Consider the following 9,503-nt stretch of genomic DNA (forward strand, 5'->3'; position numbering starts at 1 on the left):
ATCTATCTATCTATCTATCGTTCTATCTATCGTTCTATCTATCGTTCTATCGTTCTATCTATCGTTCTATCGTTCTATAGTTCTATTGTTCTATCTATCTATCGTTCTTTCGTTCTATCTATCTATCTATCTATCTATCTATCTATCTATCTATCTATCTATCTATCTATCTATCTATCTATCTATCTATCTATCTATCTATCTATCGTTCTATCTATCTATCGTTCTATCGTTCTATCGTTCTATCTATCTATTGTTCTATCATTCTATCATTCTATCTTTCTATCTATCTATCTATCTATCTATCTATCTATCTATCTATCTATCTATCTATCTATCGTTCTATCGTTCTATCGTTCTATCTATCTATCGTTTTATCATTCAATCTATCTATCTATCTATCTATCTATCTATCTATCTATCTATCTATCTATCTATCTATCTATCTATCTATCTATCTATCTATCTATCTATCTATCTATCTATCTATCTATCTATCTATCTATCTATCTATCTATCTATCGTTCTATCTATCGTTCTATCTATCGTTCTATCGTTCTATCTATCTATCGTTCTATCGTTCTATCTATCTATCGTTCTATCTATCTATCGTTCTATCTATCTATCTATCTATCTATCTATCTATCTATCTATCGTTCTATCGTTCTATCTATCTATCGTTCCATCGTTCTATCTATCTATCGTTCTATCGTTCTATCTGTCTATCTATCGTTCTATCGTTCTATCTATATATCGTTCTATCTATCGTTCTATCGTTCTATTGTTCTATCGTTCTATCTATCTATCGCTCTATCGTTCTATCTATCTATCGTTCTATCGTTCTATCTATCTATCGTTCTATCTATCTATCGTTCTATCTATCTATCTATCTATCTATCTATCTATCTATCTATCTATCTATCTATCTATCTATCTATCGTTCTATCTATCTATCGTTCTATCGTTCTATCGTTCTATCTATCTATTGTTCTATCATTCTATCATTCTATCTTTCTATCTATCTATCTATCTATCTATCTATCTATCTATCTATCTATCTATCTATCTATCGTTCTATCGTTCTATCGTTCTATCGTTCTATCTATCTATCGTTTTATCATTCAATCTATCTATCTATCTATCTATCTATCTATCTATCTATCTATCTATCTATCTATCTATCTATCTATCTATCTATCTATCGTTCTATCGTTTTATCTATCTATCGTTCTATCGTTCTATCTATCGTTCTATCTAACCTATCTATCGTTCTATCGTTCTATCTATCTATCGTTCTATCGTTTTATCTATCTATCGTTCTATCGTTCTATCATTCTATCTATCTATCTATCTATCGTTCTATCTATCTATCTATCTATCTATCTATCTATCTATCTATCTATCTATCTATCTATCTATCTATCTATCTATCTATCTATCTATCTATCTATCTATCTATCTATCTATCTATCTATCTATCGTTCTATCGTTTTATCTATCTATCGTTCTATCTATCGTTCTATCTAACCTATCTATCGTTCTATCGTTCTATCTATCTATCGTTCTATCGTTTTATCTATCTATCGTTCTATCGTTCTATCATTCTATCTATCTATCTATCTATCGTTCTATCTATCTATCTATCTATCTATCTATCTATCTATCTATCTATCTATCTATCGATCTATCGTTCTATCATTCTATCGATCTATCATTCTATCTATCTATCTATCTATCTATCTATCTATCTATCTATCTATCTATCTATCTATCTATCTATCTATCTATCGTTCTATCTATCTATCGTTCTGTCGTTCTATCTATCTATCTATCGTTCTATCTATCTATCGTTCTATCATTCTATCTATCTATCTATCGTTCTATCGTTCTATCGTTCTATCTATCGTTCTATCGTTCTATCTGTCTATCTATCGTTCTATCGTTCTATCTATCTATCGTTCTATCGTTTTATCTATCTATCGTTCTATCGTTCTATCTATCGTTCTATCGTTCTATCTAACCTATCTATCGTTCTATCGTTCTATCTATCTATCGTTCTATCGTTTTATCTATCTATCGTTCTATCGTTCTATCTATCTATCGTTCTATCTATCTATCGTTCTATCGTTCTATCGTTCTATCTATCTATCTATCTATCTATCTATCTATCTATCTATCTATCTATCTATCTATCTATCTATCTATCTATCTATCGTTCTATCTATCGTTCTATCGTTCTATAGTTCTATTGTTCTATCTATCTATCGTTCTATCTATCTATCGTTCTATCATTCTATCTATCTATCTATCGTTCTATCGTTCTATCTATCGTTCTATCGTTCTATCGTTCTATCTATCGTTCTATCTATCTATCTATCTATCTATCTATCTATCTATCTATCTATCTATCTATCTATCTATCTATCTATCTATCTATCTATCTATCTATCTATCTATCTATCTATCTATCTATCTATCTATCTATCTATCGTTCTATCGTTCTATCTATCTATCGTTCTATCGTTCTATCTATCTATCTATCTATCGTTCTATCGTTCTATCGTTCTATCTATCTATCTATCGTTCTATCGTTCTATCTGTCTATCTATCGTTCTATCGTTATATCGTTATATCTATCTATCGTTCTATCTATCTATCTATCTATCTATCTATCTATCTATCTATCTATCTATCTATCTATCTATCTATCTATCTATCTATCTATCTATCTATCTATCTATCTATCGTTCTATCTATCATTCTATCTATCTATCATTCTATCTATCTATCGTTCTATCGTTCTATCTATCTATCGTTCCATCGTTCTATCTATCTACCGTTCTATCGTTCTATCTGTCTATCTATCGTTCTATCGTTCTATCTATATATCGTTCTATCTATCGTTCTATTGTTCTATCGTTCTATCTATCTATCGTTCTATCGTTCTATCTATCGTTCTATCTATCTATCGTTCTATCTATCTATCTATCTATCTATCTATCTATCTATCTATCTATCTATCTATCTATCTATCTATCTATCTATCTATCTATCGTTCTATCGTTCTATCATTCTATCTATCTATCTATCTATCTATCGTTCTATCTATCTATCTATCTATCTATCTATCTATCTATCTATCTATCGTTCTATCTATCTATCTATCTATCTATCTATCTATCGTTCTATCGTTCTATCTATCTATCGTTCTATCATTCAATCTATCTATCTATCTATCTATCTATCTATCTATCTATCTATCTATCTATCTATCTATCTATCTATCTATCTATCTATCTATCTATCTATCTATCTATCTATCGATCTATCGTTCTATCATTCTATCGATCTATCATTCTATCTATCTATCTATCTATCTATCTATCTATCTATCTATCTATCTATCTATCTATCTATCTATCGTTCTATCTATCTATCGTTCTGTCGTTCTATCTATCTATCTATCGTTCTATCTATCTATCGTTCTATCATTCTATCTATCTATCTATCGTTCTATCGTTCTATCTATCGTTCTATCGTTCTATCTGTCTATCTATCGTTCTATCGTTCTATCGTTCTATCGTTCTATCGTTTTATCTATCTATCGTTCTATCGTTCTATCTATCGTTCTATCGTTCTATCTAACCTATCTATCGTTCTATCGTTCTATCTATCTATCGTTCTATCGTTTTATCTATCTATCGTTCTATCGTTCTATCATTCTATCTATCTATCTATCTATCGTTCTATCTATCTATCTATCTATCTATCTATCTATCTATCTATCTATCTATCTATCTATCTATCTATCTATCTATCTATCTATCTATCTATCGATCTATCGTTCTATCATTCTATCGATCTATCATTCTATCTATCTATCTATCTATCTATCTATCTATCTATCTATCTATCTATCTATCTATCTATCTATCTATCTATCTATCTATCTATCTATCGTTCTATCTATCTATCGTTCTGTCGTTCTATCTATCTATCTATCGTTCTATCTATCTATCGTTCTATCATTCTATCTATCTATCTATCGTTCTATCGTTCTATCTATCGTTCTATCGTTCTATCTGTCTATCTATCGTTCTATCGTTCTATCTATCTATCGTTCTATCGTTTTATCTATCTATCGTTCTATCGTTCTATCTAACCTATCTATCGTTCTATCGTTCTATCTATCTATCGTTCTATCGTTTTATCTATCTATCGTTCTATCGTTCTATCTATGTATCGTTCTATCTATCTATCGTTCTATCGTTCTATCGTTCTATCTATCTATCTATCTATCTATCTATCGTTCTATCGTTCTATCTATCTATCTATCTATCTATCTATCTATCTATCTATCTATCTATCGTTCTATCATTCTATCTATCTATCGTTCTATCTATCTATCGTTCTATCATTCAATCGTTCTATCTATCTATCTATCTATCTATCTATCTATCTATCTATCTATCTATCTATCTATCTATCTATCTATCTATCTATCTATCTATCTATCTATCGTTCTATCGTTCTATCGTTCTATCTATCTATCTTTCTATCTATCTATCTATCTATCGTTCTATCTATCTATCTATCTATCTATCTATCTATCTATCTATCTATCTATCTATCTATCTATCTGTCTATCTATCTATCGTTCTATCGTTCTATCTATCGTTCTATCGTTCTATAGTTCTATTGTTCTATCTATCTATCTATCGTTCTATCTATCTATCTATCTATCTATCTATCTATCTATCTATCTATCTATCTATCTATCTATCTATCTATGTATCTATCTATCGTTCTATCTATCTATCGTTCTATCGTTCTATCGTTCTATCGTTCTGTCGTTCTATCTATCTATCGTTCTATCTATCTATCATTCTATCTATCTATCTATCGTTCTATCGTTCTATCTATCGTTCTATCGTTCTATCTGTCTATCTATCGTTCTATCTATCTATCGTTCTATCGTTCTATCTATCTATCTATCTATCTATCGTTCTATCGTTCTATCTATCTATCTATCGTTCTATCGTTCTATCTATCGTTCTATCGTTCTATCGTTCTATCTATCTATCGTTCTATCTATCTATCTATCTATCTATCTATCTATCTATCTATCTATCTATCTATCTATCTATCTATCTATCTATCTATCTATCTATCTATCTATCTATCTATCGTTCTATCTATCATTCTATCTATCTATCGTTCTATCTATCTATCGTTCCATCGTTCTATCTATCTATCGTTCTATCGTTCTATCTGTCTATCTATCGTTCTATCTATATATCGTTCTATCTATCGTTCTATCTATCTATCGTTCTATCTATCTATCGTTCTATCTATCTATCGTTCTATCGTTCTATCGTTCTATCTATCGTTCTATCTATCGTTCTATCGTTCTATCTGTCGTTCTATCTATCTATCGTTCTATCTATCTATCTATCTATCTATCTATCTATCGTTCTATCGTTCTATCGTTCTATCGTTCTATCTGTCTATCTATCGTTCTATCGTTCTATCTATCTATCGTTCTATCTATCTATCTATCTATCTATCTATCTATCTATCTATCTATCTATCGTTCTATCTATCATTCTATCTATCTATCGTTCTATCTATCTATCGTTCCATCGTTCTATCTATCTATCGTTCTATCGTTCTATCTGTCTATCTATCGTTCTATCTATATATCGTTCTATCTATCGTTCTATTGTTCTATCGTTCTATCTATCTATCGTTCTATCTATCTATCGTTCTATCGTTCTATCTATCTATCATTCTATCTATCTATCGTTCTATCGTTCTATCTATCTATCGTTCCATCGTTCTATCTATCTATCGTTCTATCGTTCTATCTGTCTATCTATCGTTCTATCTATATATCGTTCTATCTATCGTTCTATCTATCTATCGTTCTATCGTTCAATCTATCTATCGTTCTATCGTTCTATCTATCGTTCTATCTATCTATCGTTCTATCTATCTATCTATCTATCTATCTATCTATCTATCTATCTATCTATCTATCGTTCTATCGTTCTATCGTTCTATCTATCTATCGATCGATCTTTCGATCGATCTTTCTATCTATCTATCTATCTATCTATCTATCTATCTATCTATCTATCTATCTATCGTTCTATCGTTCTATCTATCTATCTATCTATCTATCTATCTATCTATCTATCTATCTATCTATCTATCTATCTATCTATCTATCTATCTATCTATCGTTCTATCTATCTATCGTTCTATCTATCTATCGTTCTATCATTCAATCTATCTATCTATCTATCTATCTATCTATCTATCTATCTATCTATCTATCTATCTATCTATCTATCTATCTATCTATCTATCTATCGATCTATCGTTCTATCATTCTATCGATCTATCATTCTATCTATCTATCTATCTATCTATCTATCTATCGTTCTATCTATTTATCGTTCTATCTATCTATCGTTCTGTCGTTCTATCTATCTATCGTTCTATCATTCTATCTATCTATCTATCGTTCTATCTATCGTTCTATCGTTCTATCTGTCTATCTATCTATCGTTCTATCGTTTTATCTATCTATCGTTCTATCGTTCTATCTATCTATCGTTCTATCTAACCTATCTATCGTTCTATCGTTCTATCTATCTATCGTTCTATCGTTTTATCTATCTATCGTTCTATCGTTCTATCTATCTATCGTTCTATCTATCTATCTATCTATCTATCTATCTATCTATCTATCTGTCTATCGTTCTATCTATCTATCTATCTATCTATCTATCGTTCTATCTTTCTATCTATCTATCTATCTATCTATCTATCTATCTATCTATCGTTCTATCTATCTATCTATCTATCTATCTGTCTATCGTTCTATCTATCTATCTATCTATCTATCTATCTATCTATCTATCTATCTATCTATCTATCTATCTATCTATCTATCTATCTATCTATCTATCTATCGTTCTATCTTTCTATCTATCTATCTATCTATCTATCTATCTATCGTTCTATCTATCAATCGTTCTATCTATCTATCGTTCTATCGTTCTATCTATCTATCTATCTATCTATCTATCTATCTATCTATCGTTCTATCTATCTATCTATCTATCTATCTATCTATCGTTCTATCATTCTATCTATCTATCTATCTATCTATCTATCTATCTATCTATCTATCTATCTATCTATCTATCTATCTATCGATCGTTCTATCGTTCTATCGTTCTATCGTTCTATCGGACAAAAGGACAAAAGGACAAAAGGACAAAAGGACAAAAGGACAGAAGGACAGAAGGACAGAAGGACAGAAGGACAGAAGAACAGATGGACAAAGGGACAAAGGGACAAAGGGACAAAGGGACAAAAGGACAAAAGGACAGAAGGACAGAAGGACAAAAGGACAAAAGGACAGAGGACAGGACAGAAGGACAAAAGGACAAAAGGACAAAAGGACAAACGGACAAAAGGACAAAAGGACAGAAGGACAGAAGGACAGAGGGCAGTCACAGACGTCACGCTATAAGACAGACGCAGTCGCAGACGCAGGCGCAGTCGCAGACACTGGCACAGTCGCAGACGCAGTCGCAGTCGCAGTCGCAGTCGCAGACGCAGACGCAGGCGCAGTCACACTATAATATATATTATATATTATATATTATATATTATTATATATTATATAATATATACTATAAGACAGGCGCAGTCACAGACGTCACGCTATAAGACAGACGCAGGCGCAGACGCAGGCGCAGTCGCAGACACTGGCACAGTCGCAGACGCAGTCGCAGACGTCACGCTATAAGACAGGCGCAGACGCAGACGTCACGCTATAAGACAGGCGCAGTCACAGACGTCACGCTATAAGACAGGCGCAGACGCAGTCGCAGACGCAGTTGCAGACGTCACGCTATAAGACAGGCGCAGTCACAAACAGGCGCAGTCGGAGACGCAGGCGCAGTCGCAGAGGCAGGCGCAGTCGCAGAGGCAGGCGCAGTCACGCTATAATATATATTATATATTATATATTATTATATATTATATACACGCTATATATTATATCGACGTCACGCTTTAAGACAGGCGCAGTCACAGAAATAGGCGCAGTCGCAGGCGCAGTCGCAGACTCAGGCGCAGTCGCAGACAGGCGCAGTCGCAGACAGGCGCAGTCGCAGACGTCACGCTATAAGACCGGCGCAGTCGCAGACGTCACGCTATAAGACAGGCGCAGTCGCAGACGTCACGCTATAAGACAGGCGCAGTCGCAGACGCAGTCGCAGACGTAACGCTATAAGACAGACGCAGACGTCACGCTATAAGACAGGCGCAGACGTCACGCTATAAGACAGGCGCAGACGCAGGCGCAGTCGCAGACGCAGACGCAGGCACAGTCACGCTATAATATATAATCTATATTATATATTATATATTATTATATATTATATATTATATACACGCTATATATTATAGCGACGTCACGCTATAAGACAGGCGCAGACGCAGGCGCAGTCGCAGACGCAGGCACAGTCACGCTATAATATATAATCTATATTATATATTATATATTATTATATATTATATATTATATACACGCTATATATTATAGCGACGTCATGCTATAAGACAGGCGCAGGCGCAGACGCAGACGCAGACGCAGTCGCAGTCGCAGTCGCAGGCACAGTCGCAGACGCAGACGCAGGCACAGTCGCAGACGCAGTCGCAGACGCAGACACAGTCGCAGATGCAGACGCAGGCGCAGTCGCAGACAGGCGCAGTCGCAGACGTCACGCTATAAGACACGCTATAATATGTATTATATATTATATATTATATATTATATATTATTATATATTATATATTATATACACGCTATATATTATAGCGACGTCACGCTATAAGAAAGGCGCAGTCGCAGAGATAGGCGCAGTCACAGACGCAGTCGTGATATATAATATAATATGTATTATATATTATATATTATATATTATATATTATTATATATTATATACACGCTATATATTATAGCGACGTCACGCTATAAGACAGGCGCAGTCGCAGACGCAGGCGCAGTCGCAGTCGCAGACGTCACGCTATAAGACAGGCGCAGTCGCAGACGTCATGCTATAAGACAGTCGCAGACGTCACGCTATAAGACAGTCGCAGACGTCACGCTATAAGACAGACGCAGTCGCAGACGTCACACTATAAGACAGACGCAGACGCCACACTATAAGACAGACGCAGACGTCACGCTATAAGACAGGCGCAGTCGCAGACGTCACGCTATAAGCCAGGCGCAGACGTCACGCTATAAGACAGGCGCAGTCGCAGACACAGGCGCAGTCGCAGACTCAGGCACAGTCGCAGACGTCACGCTATAAGACAGGCGCAGTCGCAGACGTCACGCTATAAGACAGTCGCAGACGTCACGCTATAAGACAGACGCAGACGCCACACTATAAGACAGACACAGACGTCACGCT

Source organism: Rutilus rutilus, assembly GCF_951802725.1.
Source record: "Rutilus rutilus genome assembly, chromosome: 16".
NCBI classification, from domain to species: Eukaryota; Metazoa; Chordata; class Actinopteri; order Cypriniformes; family Leuciscidae; genus Rutilus; species Rutilus rutilus.